We start from the raw sequence: 13,928 nt of genomic DNA on the forward strand, positions 1-13,928 counted from the left end.
ATGTGAATATGTTCAAAGATTCAACAGAAAAGATGGATATAATAATGTATAAAAAGATATCCATAAACTCAAGTCGAAGTAAAGGCAGGTGGAAATAAAAGAGTCTCCAAACTTTATAGAAATATTAACCTACAGATTTAAGAAACAAAACAAGCCCCAACCAGTATAAATAAACATATAAAAAAGGACAAACCTAAGCACATTACTGCTTACATTGCCGAAAACCAAAGAGATGAAATCATAAAACAACTCAGTGAAGGAAGACAAAAACACCTTAGGGTCCATCGATAAGAATGGGTGATAATGTTTCATCAGAACAATGCAACAAGGAGCTAACAAATTTTAAATTGCTAAAAATAAAAAATTATTCTTTAGTTATTTGGTCAGAGAAAATGGCATTAACCATGTAAGCAAAATAAAAACATTTTTAGTTTAAGAGCTAACAGAGGCCGGGTATGGTGGCTCATGCCTGTAATCCTAACACTTTGGGAGGCTGAGGTGGGTGGATCACCTGAGGTCAGGAGTTCGAGACCAGCCTGGACAACATGGCAAAACCACGTCTCTACTAAAAATATAAAAATTAGCCAGGCATGGTGGCAGGCGCTTATAATTCCAGCTACTTGGGAGGCTGAGACAGGACAATCGCTTGAAGCCCAGGGTTGGACGTTGCAGTGAGCCAATCGCACCACTGCACTCCAGCCTGGGCAAAAGAGTGAAACTCTGTCAAAAAAAAAAACAAAAAACAAAAAAAAACTGACATAATTTGGCACCAATAAAAAGGAAGTTAAAAAAATATGCTAAAGCAAGTTTTTCAGCCTAAAGGAAACTAATAACTGGTACTATCATATTCACATAATTGAAAGAAGAGAAAGCAAACTGAGAATTTGTGTGCAAGTACTGTGGACTACTCTCTTCCCATTTAAAAGAATATTTACAAGGTAATTGTTTAAAACAAAATAACAGCAAAGTATTTGGGATGTATAATAAGTGTAATAGAGTAGAAAACAACTGAAACAGAAAGGAAGATAATTGGAAACTGAGGCTTATTATTTTAAAATTCTTACATGTGAAGTGGCAAATTCACAACATAGTACACTGTAGATATTAACACTGAATATTATAATCCCTAGATGTGCAGCTGAAAGTTAAATAAAACTGAAAAAGTCAGGGGACTTTTAGAAGGGGGAAGGTGGGAGGAGGGAGAAGATCAGGAAAAACAGCTAATGGGTACTAGGTTCAATACCTGGACAGTGAAATAATCTATAAAACGAACCCCTATGACACAGGTATAGCTATGTAACAAACCTGCACTTGTACCCCTTAAAATAAAGGTTAAACAAAAAGATGAAGGTCAAGGAAAACAAAGTACTTAGTTAACCCCAAAAAAATTCAGAAGAAGGATAAAATAAGGACAGATGGGACAAAAATACTAAATTTAAAATCACATAATGGTAGACATAAACAAAAGCATATCATTAATTATATGAAAATTCAATGCAAGTCTAATGAAAGACAGAGATTCTCAGATTAAGTAAAAAAGGGAGACCCAACTATATACTGTTCACAAGAGGTGCCCTTTATTCTACTAGTAAATAGTTAAAGGAAAGCAATGGAAATAGTAAGGAAAAGCAGGTACACTTATGTGCATATCAAACAAAGTAGACCTCCAGAGGAAAGGCTTATTATCAGAGACAAGAAGGCATTTTGTAATGATAAAGGTCAATTCATCAAGAAGACAGACACTCCACCCTCGGTAATTGATAGAAAATGTAGACTAAAGTTCAATAAGGATTTAGCCATTCAAATATAACTAAGAATCTAGTTGATATTTATAGAATACTATGTACAACCAATATGAACATACATTTCACAAGAGCACATGGAACATTCACAATGATAGACCATATTTTGAAGCATAATACTAGTCTCATTGAATTTCAAAAGTTTGACATCATATAATATGTATTCTAAGATAGAATTAAATTAGAAATTTTTAAAAAATTGGGAAATCAAGCAGCATGCTCATAAATAACTTATGGTTAAAACAAGAGCTAAAAATAATTAGAAAATACTTAGAATTTAATGACAATTAAAACATAGCATATAAAAATATGTAGGGTACCACTCTCATAGTGTACAGAGAAAAAATTGTAGCATCACTTGCTTATATTAGGAGAGAAGAAAGGCATATAACCAATTATACAAATGTCTATCATAAAAAAACCCATAAACATGATCTAATTCACTCAAAACAAATAAAAGCAAATAATAATGATTAGAGGGAAAATTGAAGAAACAGAAACAGTCAAACATAGAGGAAAAGCAATGAAACTAATTATTAGTGGTATAGAAATATTGTCTCCTTCTCCAAAATATAAAATAGATTAATATAAAATAAACTTAAGTAGCCCATAACTATAATGACCAAGGGTAAAAAAGATTTAAAAGAAGCACAGTTATCAGAAAAGAAAGAGGTAGCATCAGTACGTGTACTATCATTATAAACAAGTTGATGGTTATAAATTTGACAACTCATATAAAAAGACCATTCTTTGAAAAACACAACAGGCACAAGAAGAAACAGATAATTAAAATAACTCTATATTTGCTAAATCTATTATATTTTTGTAATTAACACTCTTCCCACAAAGAAGCCTTCAGGGACAGATGGCTTCACTGTTGAATTCTAGAAAACATTAATGGAAGAAATAGCATCAATCTTGAAGTCTTTTGGAAAATACTGGAGGATGGAACTCTTTCTAATTCATTTTATAAGGTCTACATAACCTTGATAAGTAAACTAGACAAGGACCTAACACGAAAATAAAAACCCAAACCAGTATCCTCAGACACAAATAACAAAATATTTGTAACAATATATGAGAAGGAAAGAAGAAAATATAAGATGATAAAGTTGTGTTTATCCCTAAATGGAAGACTGGTTTAACATTTGAGAATCAATTAATGTAATTCACCACATTAACAAAATAAAGGAGAAACACATATGATTATGTCAATAAATGCAGGAAAAGCATTGACAAAATTTTACCCACGTTCATGATAAAATTTCCCAACAAACTAGGGCGAAACAAAAGAACTTCCTTAGTTAGATAAGGCCCTTCGTGAAAATCCTACTAATATCATAATATTGAAAGACAAATAATTTCTTTCTAACATCAGGAGTGAGGTAAGATGGGCTGCCCTGACCAGTGCTACTTAGCATTGTTCTGGATGTCTTACCCAGTGCAATAATAACAAGAAGAATAAAGAACATAAACATTAAAAGTATAAAGGTAAAAAAAGGCGACATAAAATGTTCTTTTCTGCACATGTAGAAATCTTAAAGAAATTCTAAAGTAATTACTAGAGCTAACAAGTGAATTAATGAACACCGCAGACTACAATGATGATATATCAGTGTTATTTATATGCACTAGCAATGAACAATTGGCAAATCAAATAAAATTGGCATATACAACAGCATAACAAATTATAAACCATGTAGTATTACTTTTAATTAAAAATGTACAAGGCCACTATATAAAAAATTGCAAGACTGGAGAAATTTTATAAAGAAATTTTATAAAAACTTAAAATGTTGGAGAGATATTCCATGTTAATGAATTGGAAGGCATAATATTATTAATGTCCCAGTCCAGTTCCTAACAAAATCCCAACAAAAATTGCTACAGAAATTAAAAATTCTTCCTTCCTTTATTTTGATTGTCTGCTTTCCTCCAGTATGAGGATCTTCTAGTCAGAGTTGGGTGAAGATAAATACATATTTTGATGCATATTTGTCAGGTACTTTTCAAAACACTACTGCTATATCCATAAATTTGGGAAACTAACTAAAATTGCTCATGTATCTTTTCACTTAACCCTAAGAACGCTATGACACAGGTATTGTAATTCTTTCCATGTTGCAGGTGACAAAATTAAGGCTTGCACAAGCTATGCTACTGGCTCAAAGTTGCATAACACAGAAATAGAGAAGTCTGGATTCAAACTCAGTCGTATCCAAAGCCAGAGAGTTGGCAGTAATAATTTCCCACATACTGCTAGCAGGACAAATGATCCATAGGCTTGCCACAACATCATGGAATTGTTATTACTAAGTCAACATTTCTTTTTCCACCAAGTCCAAGGAAATTCAGTTATAATAGAGGCATTTACCACAGTTACATTTTCATCATAACTAATGCCAGCTAATATTCTGTATAAAATTACTACCATGAATTAACTTTATGTCTAGAGAAAATGGGATTGTATGTAATTACTGATTTCCACTCACAATAAAATAAGCAAATTATCTTCCCCAACATAAATGCACCATAAATTGTTTTGAAGCATAATGAAGAAATGAATTTCTGAAAGAAATATGAGCCAAATCTGCCAAATTATTGTAAATGATAGCCCCGTTAAAATTAGAGCATGTAATTGCAATTGGAAAACATTATCCTCTGAATGGTTACATTATTATTTGGGTGGACCAATAATCCTCTTTGTTGATGTTCTATTTCTGGGGTATTGACAGATTTTACACATTTTCATATCAAAATGCCATCAAATTTATATATAGAATAATTTACTGTTTCCTATACGAGATTTGTCATAATGGAGTGTCATCCATGAGTGTAACATAATGACATTTTAATTGAAAGAAGATGCTTTGGCAAATAAAAAAGAAAGCTATTTTTCTTTGGATATTTCTGAGTTTGTTGACAATTTTCAGCTGAGTATATTTTCAATTCAAAAGATTGTTCTAACATATGGCCACACACATTTAATCTTCATGAGTGAAAATAACCTTTACTATATGACATTTTAAATCAAATAGAATAATCAGCCTAATTTCATTATAGTATTTTATAACAATTATCTATTGCATTTTGCCTAAGAATGCAACATCTGCATCACAAAATGTCACAGATAATAAAGGTGTGATCATTTTTTTAACAATATCCTGTTATCTAATAGTGAGAATCATCTGTGTTATAGAGCCAATTCTAGCCAACCAGTAACACTCAATTAAAATATTTCCAAATCAAACTTTTATTGAATTCAGAGTATCTAATCAGTGAGTGATTTGAAAGAGTCAATGAATTAAGTAATGTGACCCCCTTTTCCACATTGCATGCTCATTTAACTGAGAGACATGCATGCTAATTTTCTTGTAATTTTACTAGTATTTCTCCAGCATTCACTTCTCCAATTGTGACTTCTCTACAAAAAAGTGCATCTATTTACATGCACACATATAGCAAGCACTATGTTAAACACTTTGAAACACTCCGTTAAGATGATTCCTCTAGGGATGTTGTTTTCAAAACTCACACATATCACAATATGTGATCATTCTTATAATAGTAAAAACATCATTCTAAGTGATTGTTCCTAATAATAGGAAAATGAATACATTTATGGGAACCAATTTCATTTTGTAAAGACAAAAGAGACACTGGGGAAATTATTTACATATTAGTTTTTCTTTTCTTTTAAATTTGAATTATTTGGATACTGATTGCAAGATGAAATTTATCTTATGAATTTGGTAATAATTGCTAAGAATTTCCTATATTTTTTGTCATGATAATCTCATTCTTTGAGGCAGAGATACTAGATTTACTAATGAACTAAATTTTATTTTCCAAATTCCTATTTTACCTGGGATTCCCCCTTTTCAATCCCCACTACATAAACATTTCTAAGCTTGGAAAAACTTGACTAATGAAGAATTTATTTTTACCTACTTATTTTCATCTTCAGCCTTCAAAATCTCTGAAAACTGCAATACCTAGAGGTAAGAAAAAATCGTGAGAAATAACACTTGGCTCTATTAGAATTTGGCAAAAACAAACTATTTGAGCTTCATTTTACTTATGTGTGTAACACGATCAGAATAGTATCTACCTTAGTGGAAAATCTAGATGACTGGTTGACAGAATATGTGTAAAACAACTGGCATGCTAATGGTTACTTCTACAAGTAAATTGTTTTGAAGCATAATGAAGGTCTGTGAGTCCAGGACTCATAACTCAGATGTAGTTTTGTGGGAACAAAATACAATTAAGTGCAATCTGGGCACAGTGGCTCAAGTCTGTAATCCTAACACTTTGGGAGGCCGAGGCGGGTGGATCACTTGAGCTCAGGAGTTCAAGACCAGCCTGGCCAACATGGTGAAACCCTGTCTCTACCGAGAAAAAAAAAAAAAAATAGGTAAGTGCATAGTGTGGTCCAGACTAGATTTCCTTCACAAAATTGTTTTTATAGGAATTTCTGCTATGAACTAGTTAGTTTCATCAAATATGGCATGGCATATTTGATGAAAATCATATATAAAAAGAACAAATCTATGTGTAATGACTAGAACAACTAATTTTGTGGTTTTAAACAATGATTATTTCATAAGTATTATTTGAGCAACTGTGTGTGTGAGATACTACGCTGGAAACCAAGGATAACATTGACAAATAAGGCAGACATTCTTCTGAAATGTGTTGTTTCTGAAGCTTGGTTACCATCCTTTCTTTTTCAGATTCCAAACAAGTGAATGATACTATGTATTATAACACAAATTATTTCAACTAGAAAAAAATTATTGCAACTTTGTGAACTAGATTTTTTAAATGGACTTCTAAGTACACTATAAATATGAATAGCACACTTTACAGCTCATTGTGAACCATATCCACTAAGTGTTTTGTAATAGATTTCACGATGGGACCTCTCTTCAGGAGGCATGTTTGGCTTTGTCTTGATCAAAAACTGGATAAAGATATGAAAGCCACATGCAGTTTGAATTTAAATCAAAACCAGGGCCAACATCCAAAATAACCTCAACAAGCTGTAGTGAAGAACAAAAATCAGCAGGAATAAATTTGACAGCTGAATGTTGTCTTGCTTTTATGTGTAATATCCCTCCTTATCACTGTACATGACCATCATGTGAAATGGCTCCCTGACAACATTGCTTTGCATGAAGTCTAGAACTCTCGCTAACTTCACACTTGCCCCTGGTGGGGCTACAAACCAAGCTAGAACATTCTGATAACATCTGTGCCTATCATCTTGCTTGTTCTGCAATTTACTCACAATTTCATAGAATAAAAGAAGGTAGTTGTCCTGATTTCAAATCTTGGATCCACTATTGCTACTTAATCAAACTATTCAGCAGTTAAAAATAAAATAAAATCATATCATTCGCAGCACCATGAGTGGACCTGGAGGTCAATGTCTTAATGAAATAAGCCAGGAACAGAAAGACAAATATTGTATGCCTATGATGTGGGAGCTAGAAAAATGAAACACAGAGGTAGAGAGTGGAAAAATAGATAACATGACTGGGAAGGGTGAGCAGGGGGGATAGGAATGAAGAGAAGTGGGTTAAAGGGTACAAACATACAGTAAGACAGATAAATTCAATGATTGTTGCAGAGTAGGATGACTATACATAACAAAAATGTATTGTACTCAGGTGATGGACACCCTGAAGACCCTGATGTGACCACAACATATTATATACATATAACAAATTTTCTCATGTATCCCATAAATTTGCACACAAAAGAATAATCTGTAGCCTTTTGTCAGAATTGAAGAAGATAATGACCTTAGTTCTATTGGTATACATATATACATATTACCATTTATTGGGCATCTTCCATGAGCTAGAAGGAACTTGATTATCTTACTGTCCATATAAGTAGAAACAGAATCAACCAGAAAATCAGTAAACATTTCTAAGGACCTACTACTGGCAAAGTCATGAGTAGAATACAAATGTGTTATCCAAATCTACACTCAATTTAAAAATAAATGAAAATCTCTGTTCATTCCTATAAAGGTAAGTACAGAGCTGTCTTTTTTAATGCAGCTGCAAACTGATAGTTCTTCAAATACTTGTCTTATTACTGCTTCTTAATAAGTGCTATAATTCTTTTTCTAAGGTGGCCATCTTAGCCCACTCTGAAGATTTTTGTTTATTTGTATAACAATTGAAGTCGTCTAATAATTCTGTGGATTTTCTAATGATGGAAAAAGTTCTGTATTACTGGCAGTTATCAAGGAACACTTTCATAACTTATTCCACAAAGGAAAAAAAAGGCAATTTCCTTTGAAAACAAACCAGTAACTTTTTGATGGATAACATTGAAGAGTCTCAATAAATATTTTCTGTCATTTTGTTTCCTGCAAATTGAAATTTCGCTATTTTATGTGTTTCCCCCATAGCCTTACATGAGGAATCTCTGAAAATAGAGTAAATGGAGGCAAGATACTACTCCCTCACATACATACTTAAAGGGAATTTGGGAAATGATAAAACCGCTTTATGGCAGGACCTAACATTAATTCGGCACTAGCTGAATTCTGATAGAAAGAGTTCTGGTATTTCTGGAAAAAACAGGTTGCAGGAATTAATGCCACTTCCTGAGAGGAGAAGTACAGAAAGGAACAAATACTGGAATGGCTACAGCGTGCCAGAGATAGTATGCTGGGGATTTTATCCACATTTTCCAGTTCAATTATTCAAATGCTTTGGAGACAGGTATTACTATCTTTATGCATGTAAAGAAACCAAGACTTTGGATAATTTAAGTCATATACTTCAGTTGAAGCTAAGAAACAGTAGAGCTAGAATTCAAATGTAAGTGCAGTATATCTGACTTCAAAGCTCAAGTTTGTTCTCTGATATCAGGCCTTCTCCTACCAGTTGGCTTCATTCAACATCTTGCCTAGAGACCTAGGATTTGCAATTTGTTGGTATTCTGCTCCTCTGCTGTTTCATTTCAATTTTTGCTCTGTAACCTCAAATTTGATTGAGAGAACTCGTTGGATTTAGAAACAAGATTGACCTTGTCACGTTTATTTTATCTGCACCCTTCTTACCCATTCATATGAGTTAGGAAAGTGACTGACAGTTGGTTTAAATTTCTACCATTTAATTTCTTTGCAAGTGATTTTGTTCTAGTTAGCCTTACCCAAGTTTTCAAGGAAGTGCAGCCCTATGTCATTGCTGTGTAAAACAAGGACAGTTCTACAGAGTCTGTGGGGATGCTGATGACTAGGAAATTATTTTATAATGAGAAAACAAGCATTCACCATGATCAACATGAACAATATGCTGTTTGCCCTCAAGCAAGAGAAAAAGCCGCTGGCATGTAATGTTGAGACAAATAGTCAAGGGAGGCCAAGGAAAGATAAATAACACATACATACATACATAAAACATCTAGAACAGAGGATGTTCAATATCACATCGGAATCTGGAAGGATTAACTATCTATCTATGTTTCCCTCTTTAAAAATAATATGGAGTGTGAATTTATTGTAAATTAATTTCTTTTCTAATGTTTTTGGTGATTATAAAGTAAATACAATTGACTTTAAGGTCAGGCTTACATATTTATATTTCTGATCAGTTAAAAATGTGCATGTGTTACAATAATAGTTGCATTCTTGAATGGAATAAGTTTTCTTCTCTAGAGAAACAAGGCTATTTCTGAAGTCTATCTGTAATGTGATAGAGCTCTAAAAGCAGAGAGAAAAAATCTGCATTTTGATTATTTATTTAATTGTAACAGAAATGAAATACACATGTGTAAAAAATGCAATAATTACAAATAAGTGTAAAATGTTAGTGTTTTTATTTTATAAAATCAGAAATTTTATTTTTTGTAAAGGACAATTTTAAAGAAATGTAGCAGCCTTTTCCCCTAGTTTTTATATAAGTTTTAAGTTTCCAGTTCATTTCATTTTGATGTGGCATCATTTCACAAAAATATCTTGCCAACCATTTTTGTTAACATTCTAATATGATGAATAAAAGCAGCAATACAAAAATGACAATGGTTTAGCCTCCCCCAAATTTAAGATGCTAAAATCTTTCTTAAGCTTTCATCATTATAAAACACCAATTCTGGATGTGAGGTTTAGTAAACTGAATATGAAGGCATAAGTGTACATATAACTGCCCTATTGCCTCAACCTAGAATGTTGCACAAGGTTAACGGAAATGGGTCAACCACCAAGCATGTTAGCACTGTTCTAATCTGTGCACAAAATTCTCTTATTTAAATATTCATAACAATTAATTTGGACAGAAAGGATCCTCTCATCTGTTCATCATCTTCAAGGACGCTTATTCTTCCCTCTTGGTGGGACATAGATTGTGCTGTAGTTTAAGTGAACAATAAAAAAGGCAATCTCAGCCTCCTACTCCATATGCCAGAGATAGGAATCAGGGACTAGGCCTGTGTATAGTGTTTCACGCCTGTAATCCCAGCACTTTGGGAAGCCAAACAGGGAGGATTGCTTGAAGCCAGGAGATCGAGACTAGCCTGGGAAACAAAGCAAGACCACTACAAATAATTTTTCAAAATTAACTCGGAGTGGTATCATGCACCTATAGTCCCAGCTACTCAGGGGCCCTGAGCCAGGAGGATCACTCGAGCCCAGGAGTTTGAGGCCACAGTGAGCTGTGATAGCACCACTGCACTCCAGCCGGGGTGACAATGAAATATCCTGTTTCTTAACAAAAGACCCAAAAAACAAAAAAGAATCAGAGACTTTTGGCAAAAACCACACACTAGAGCTGATTAATGTTAGGCAGAGAGATACTGAAAAATCACTAGCTCTTAATAATCATGAAAGTCTAAGAAGGATTTTTCATACCTCAACTCTTTTTGTTAACTAAATTGCTGTTATGTTTTCACAAAAGATAGTACAGGCAGAGGGGAACTAAGGTATCTCTCTCCCTTCATGTCACCCTGAAATTATTTCCAGCTTCATCAAAGGGAAATTCTTATAAACAGGAATGACTAATTGCCTAAGCTACAGACAGTGAAAAAAGAATGTGTCCTGGGAAAGGAGGGAAGTCGGGGTAGGGTGAAGAGATGAAGAGAGTAAAGGTTCAGTTGGCAATTTATGAATGATAAACTGATAGGTGACCCTAGGGAGTAAGGGTCACATAACACCACCCTTAAAGAATTTCAGATTTTTTTTAAAGCACCCTTAAAGGATTTCAGGACTGAATGGAGTGCTGTACAAGGTCACTACTGGTAAAGTTTATGGTATCTTACAGAGCGCTAGTCTTTACTCTGGCAAGGTCATATTTTATATTTTATAAATATTAGTTTCTAAATTTAATTAATCCTCACAACTACTCTCTATCGTAGATACTCTTATAAGCCCAATTTCACAGTTAAGAAAAAGAAGATTCAGGATGGTTAAGTTACCTATTGAATGTCATACCTCCAGTAAGGGGCTGGACCAGGATCCACTGGCAGGTACAGCTGTACTTAGACATACACCTCTTTATCTTCATGCAAGAATAGAGAAATTCACAAATTGGCCTTCAGAGAGGCAGTTTGGCAGGGGTGCCAGGGTGGGAGCAGTTGTGGGGGAGACGCTTAGCCTTGAGGCAGGAGAATAGGGTCTGGAGGCAGAAAACCTAGGGCCAATTCAGTCGGATTTCCTAGAACTGAATCAAAAGGAAAACCCCACTTCTCCATGCTCAAGTAACAAAAGGATTAGAGCCTACTTCTTTTGGAAGCCCCTGCCCTCTCACCCCTATTTTCCATTTTCCCTGTGAAAAATGGAAAGTACCTCTGATTGGCCCCCCCTGCAATCAGTCAGATTGGTCAGGGGCCAAGCCTTTATGTGCAACTTCCTAACTTCTCTTCAGCCTCTGATTGGTTGCCTCCCGCGACCAATCAGACTGGTCATGGGCCACTCCTTCATTTACATAAGGTGTAACCAAGTAACCAATGTGAAACCTCTAGAGGGTATTTTTAAACGCCACAAAATCCTGTAACCAGCACTCTTGAGCTGCTTGCTTGAGCTCACTCCCACTCTGTGGCGTTTACTTTCCTTTCAATAACTCTGTGCTTTCCTCGCTTCATTCTTTTGTTGCTTTGTTTGTGTGTTTTGTTCAATTATTTGCTCAAAACGCCAAGAACCTGGACAACTCATGAAGTCAACAAGACCCTCCGCCGGTAACAGCCTGGGAACAATATCCCTTGTATGCAATTGAGACAGCGAGAACAGAACAGGGATCCCTCCCGGTTTTTCCTTGCTAACTCCTAATGGACTAGCTACACTCAGCCTGGAAGCTGCGCCACCACAGACGCTTCCTCTCACAAAATCGACCGATTAGGCCTGAAAGAAACAAAGCACTTTAACCGCAAACATCTTGGTTGCCAACTGTAGAGACTTTCTAAGAGACCTTCCCCAACGCTAAGTAACATCTTAGTTTGTCCTAACTTGAACTTTGCTTCATTTTAATAGTAAAAGTCACATTTCTGGGTGGAGATTTAAGATGCAAATGAGACCTACCACGCATGTTAAGGCATGACATGAGACTATGCAGACATAACCGCTGAACCACCCCAAGAATGTCACCTGGAGGAGGCTCAAAGGAAAAGAAAAGCCCAAATTACCTGATTTGGGGAAGCCAGCAGCAGGTTCCTTCCTGATGTTGTCTCCCTTTCTGCTTAAGGTGAAAGCCCCAATAAACTGCCTTGTTCAAGCCCATTTCAGACTCTTGGTTTACTTTTTTTTTTTTTTTTTTCTGAGACGGAGTCTCACTCCGTCGCCCAGGCTGGAGTGCTATAGCGTGATCCTGGCTCACTGCAACCTCTGCCTCCCGGGCTCAAGCTATTCTCCTGCCTCGGCCTCCCATGTAGCTGGGACTAAGGGCACACACCACCACGCCCAGCTACTGTTTTTGTATTTGTAGTAGAGACGCAGTTTCACCATGTTGACCAGGCTGGTCTCAAACTCCTGAACTCAGGTGATCCATCTGCCTCTGCCTCCCAAACTGCTGGGATTACAGGCGTGAGCCACCGCGCCCAGCCTCTTGTTTTACTTCTATTTATGGAGGGTCAAGATCCACCACTGGTAACATTGTAAGAAGAAAACCATGGACAGGGACTACTGATAGAGAAATGGTGGGAAATCACTGGTGAATGTGAGTTGCTCTGCATGAAGTCATCATCCACATAGCTAAAGACAAATAACTCTGTGCGTTGGGACAGAGGAAACAAACAAACAAACAAAAAATTGCTATAGTTGTCTTTATTCTACATAGGTGAAGGAACATGCATCTCTACACTTAGGGCAGAGGATCTGCAAACCTTTTCCAGCCTCCAGCATCCAAGACACACACTCTTACAGGAACAAACAGGAAATTAATATTAGGAAACTTTTGCCAAAAACAAACTGAGGCAAAAACAAAGACGATACTTAGGTGACTTTCCCAAACATGAATTAGCCACTAGAACTAATGCATGTTAGGAAGAGGGATACTGAAAGATGACCAGTGCTTGATAATCATGGAAGTCTTCTATGGTTTTGCAAGATCCGGGTAACAGAATTAGTACAAAGAGCAAGAATTCAAACACATATTATGTCCCATCTCAGACACAATGCTCTTTGCTGTGCCTTTTTACATGCAGCTAGACAAAAGAGCAGGAACTAAGTTGCAAATGAATTGAAGCAATTATTATAAGTAACTGTTATAGAATATCTCTACCTCTTGCTGTGGAAATTATTCTTTCCTTGAGTAAGCATTTTAACACTTATATAATTAATAGGGGAGAAATCTAGCTCTGAGAATAATTTCTGCCAGAGATTGTTTGTTGATAGTCTTCCCTTCAAGGTTGACCAGAACAAAACCTGATGAGAAAAATAGTTCAAACCATAAATCTTACCACTGAATGAATGAACTGGAGAAATAAGAAGCTCAACGTGCAAAGATATTCTACCCTTTTCAGAGGAACTAATATTGGAATCTTTGAATACGAGATTTATTTATTTTTTCCTACAAGTGATTATTAGGCGACTTGTAGACAAGAAATGAAAATATTTTTCTGAAGCAGTTATTAAAGTCTTCTGACGAAGCACTACTGACATTCGCAATATTTACT

General features: G+C 35.3%; 1 long non-coding RNA gene across 1 annotated transcript in view; it reads right to left on the reverse strand.

Moving 5' to 3' along the window:
* The window catches only part of LOC103880484, a 190,096-nt gene extending 177,542 nt beyond the window's left edge, over nt 1–12,554 (reverse strand). The window contains exons 1-2 of the long non-coding RNA XR_641558.4: nt 11,254–12,554; nt 5,750–5,797 (exon numbers count right to left, since the gene is read on the reverse strand). This is a non-coding gene — a long non-coding RNA (uncharacterized LOC103880484). The remainder of the gene's footprint in view (nt 1–5,749; nt 5,798–11,253) is intronic.
* Between the last annotated feature and the right edge of the window lie 1,374 nt (nt 12,555–13,928).

This window comes from Papio anubis, chromosome 18 (genome assembly GCF_008728515.1).
Source record: "Papio anubis isolate 15944 chromosome 18, Panubis1.0, whole genome shotgun sequence".
NCBI classification, from domain to species: domain Eukaryota; kingdom Metazoa; phylum Chordata; class Mammalia; order Primates; family Cercopithecidae; genus Papio; species Papio anubis.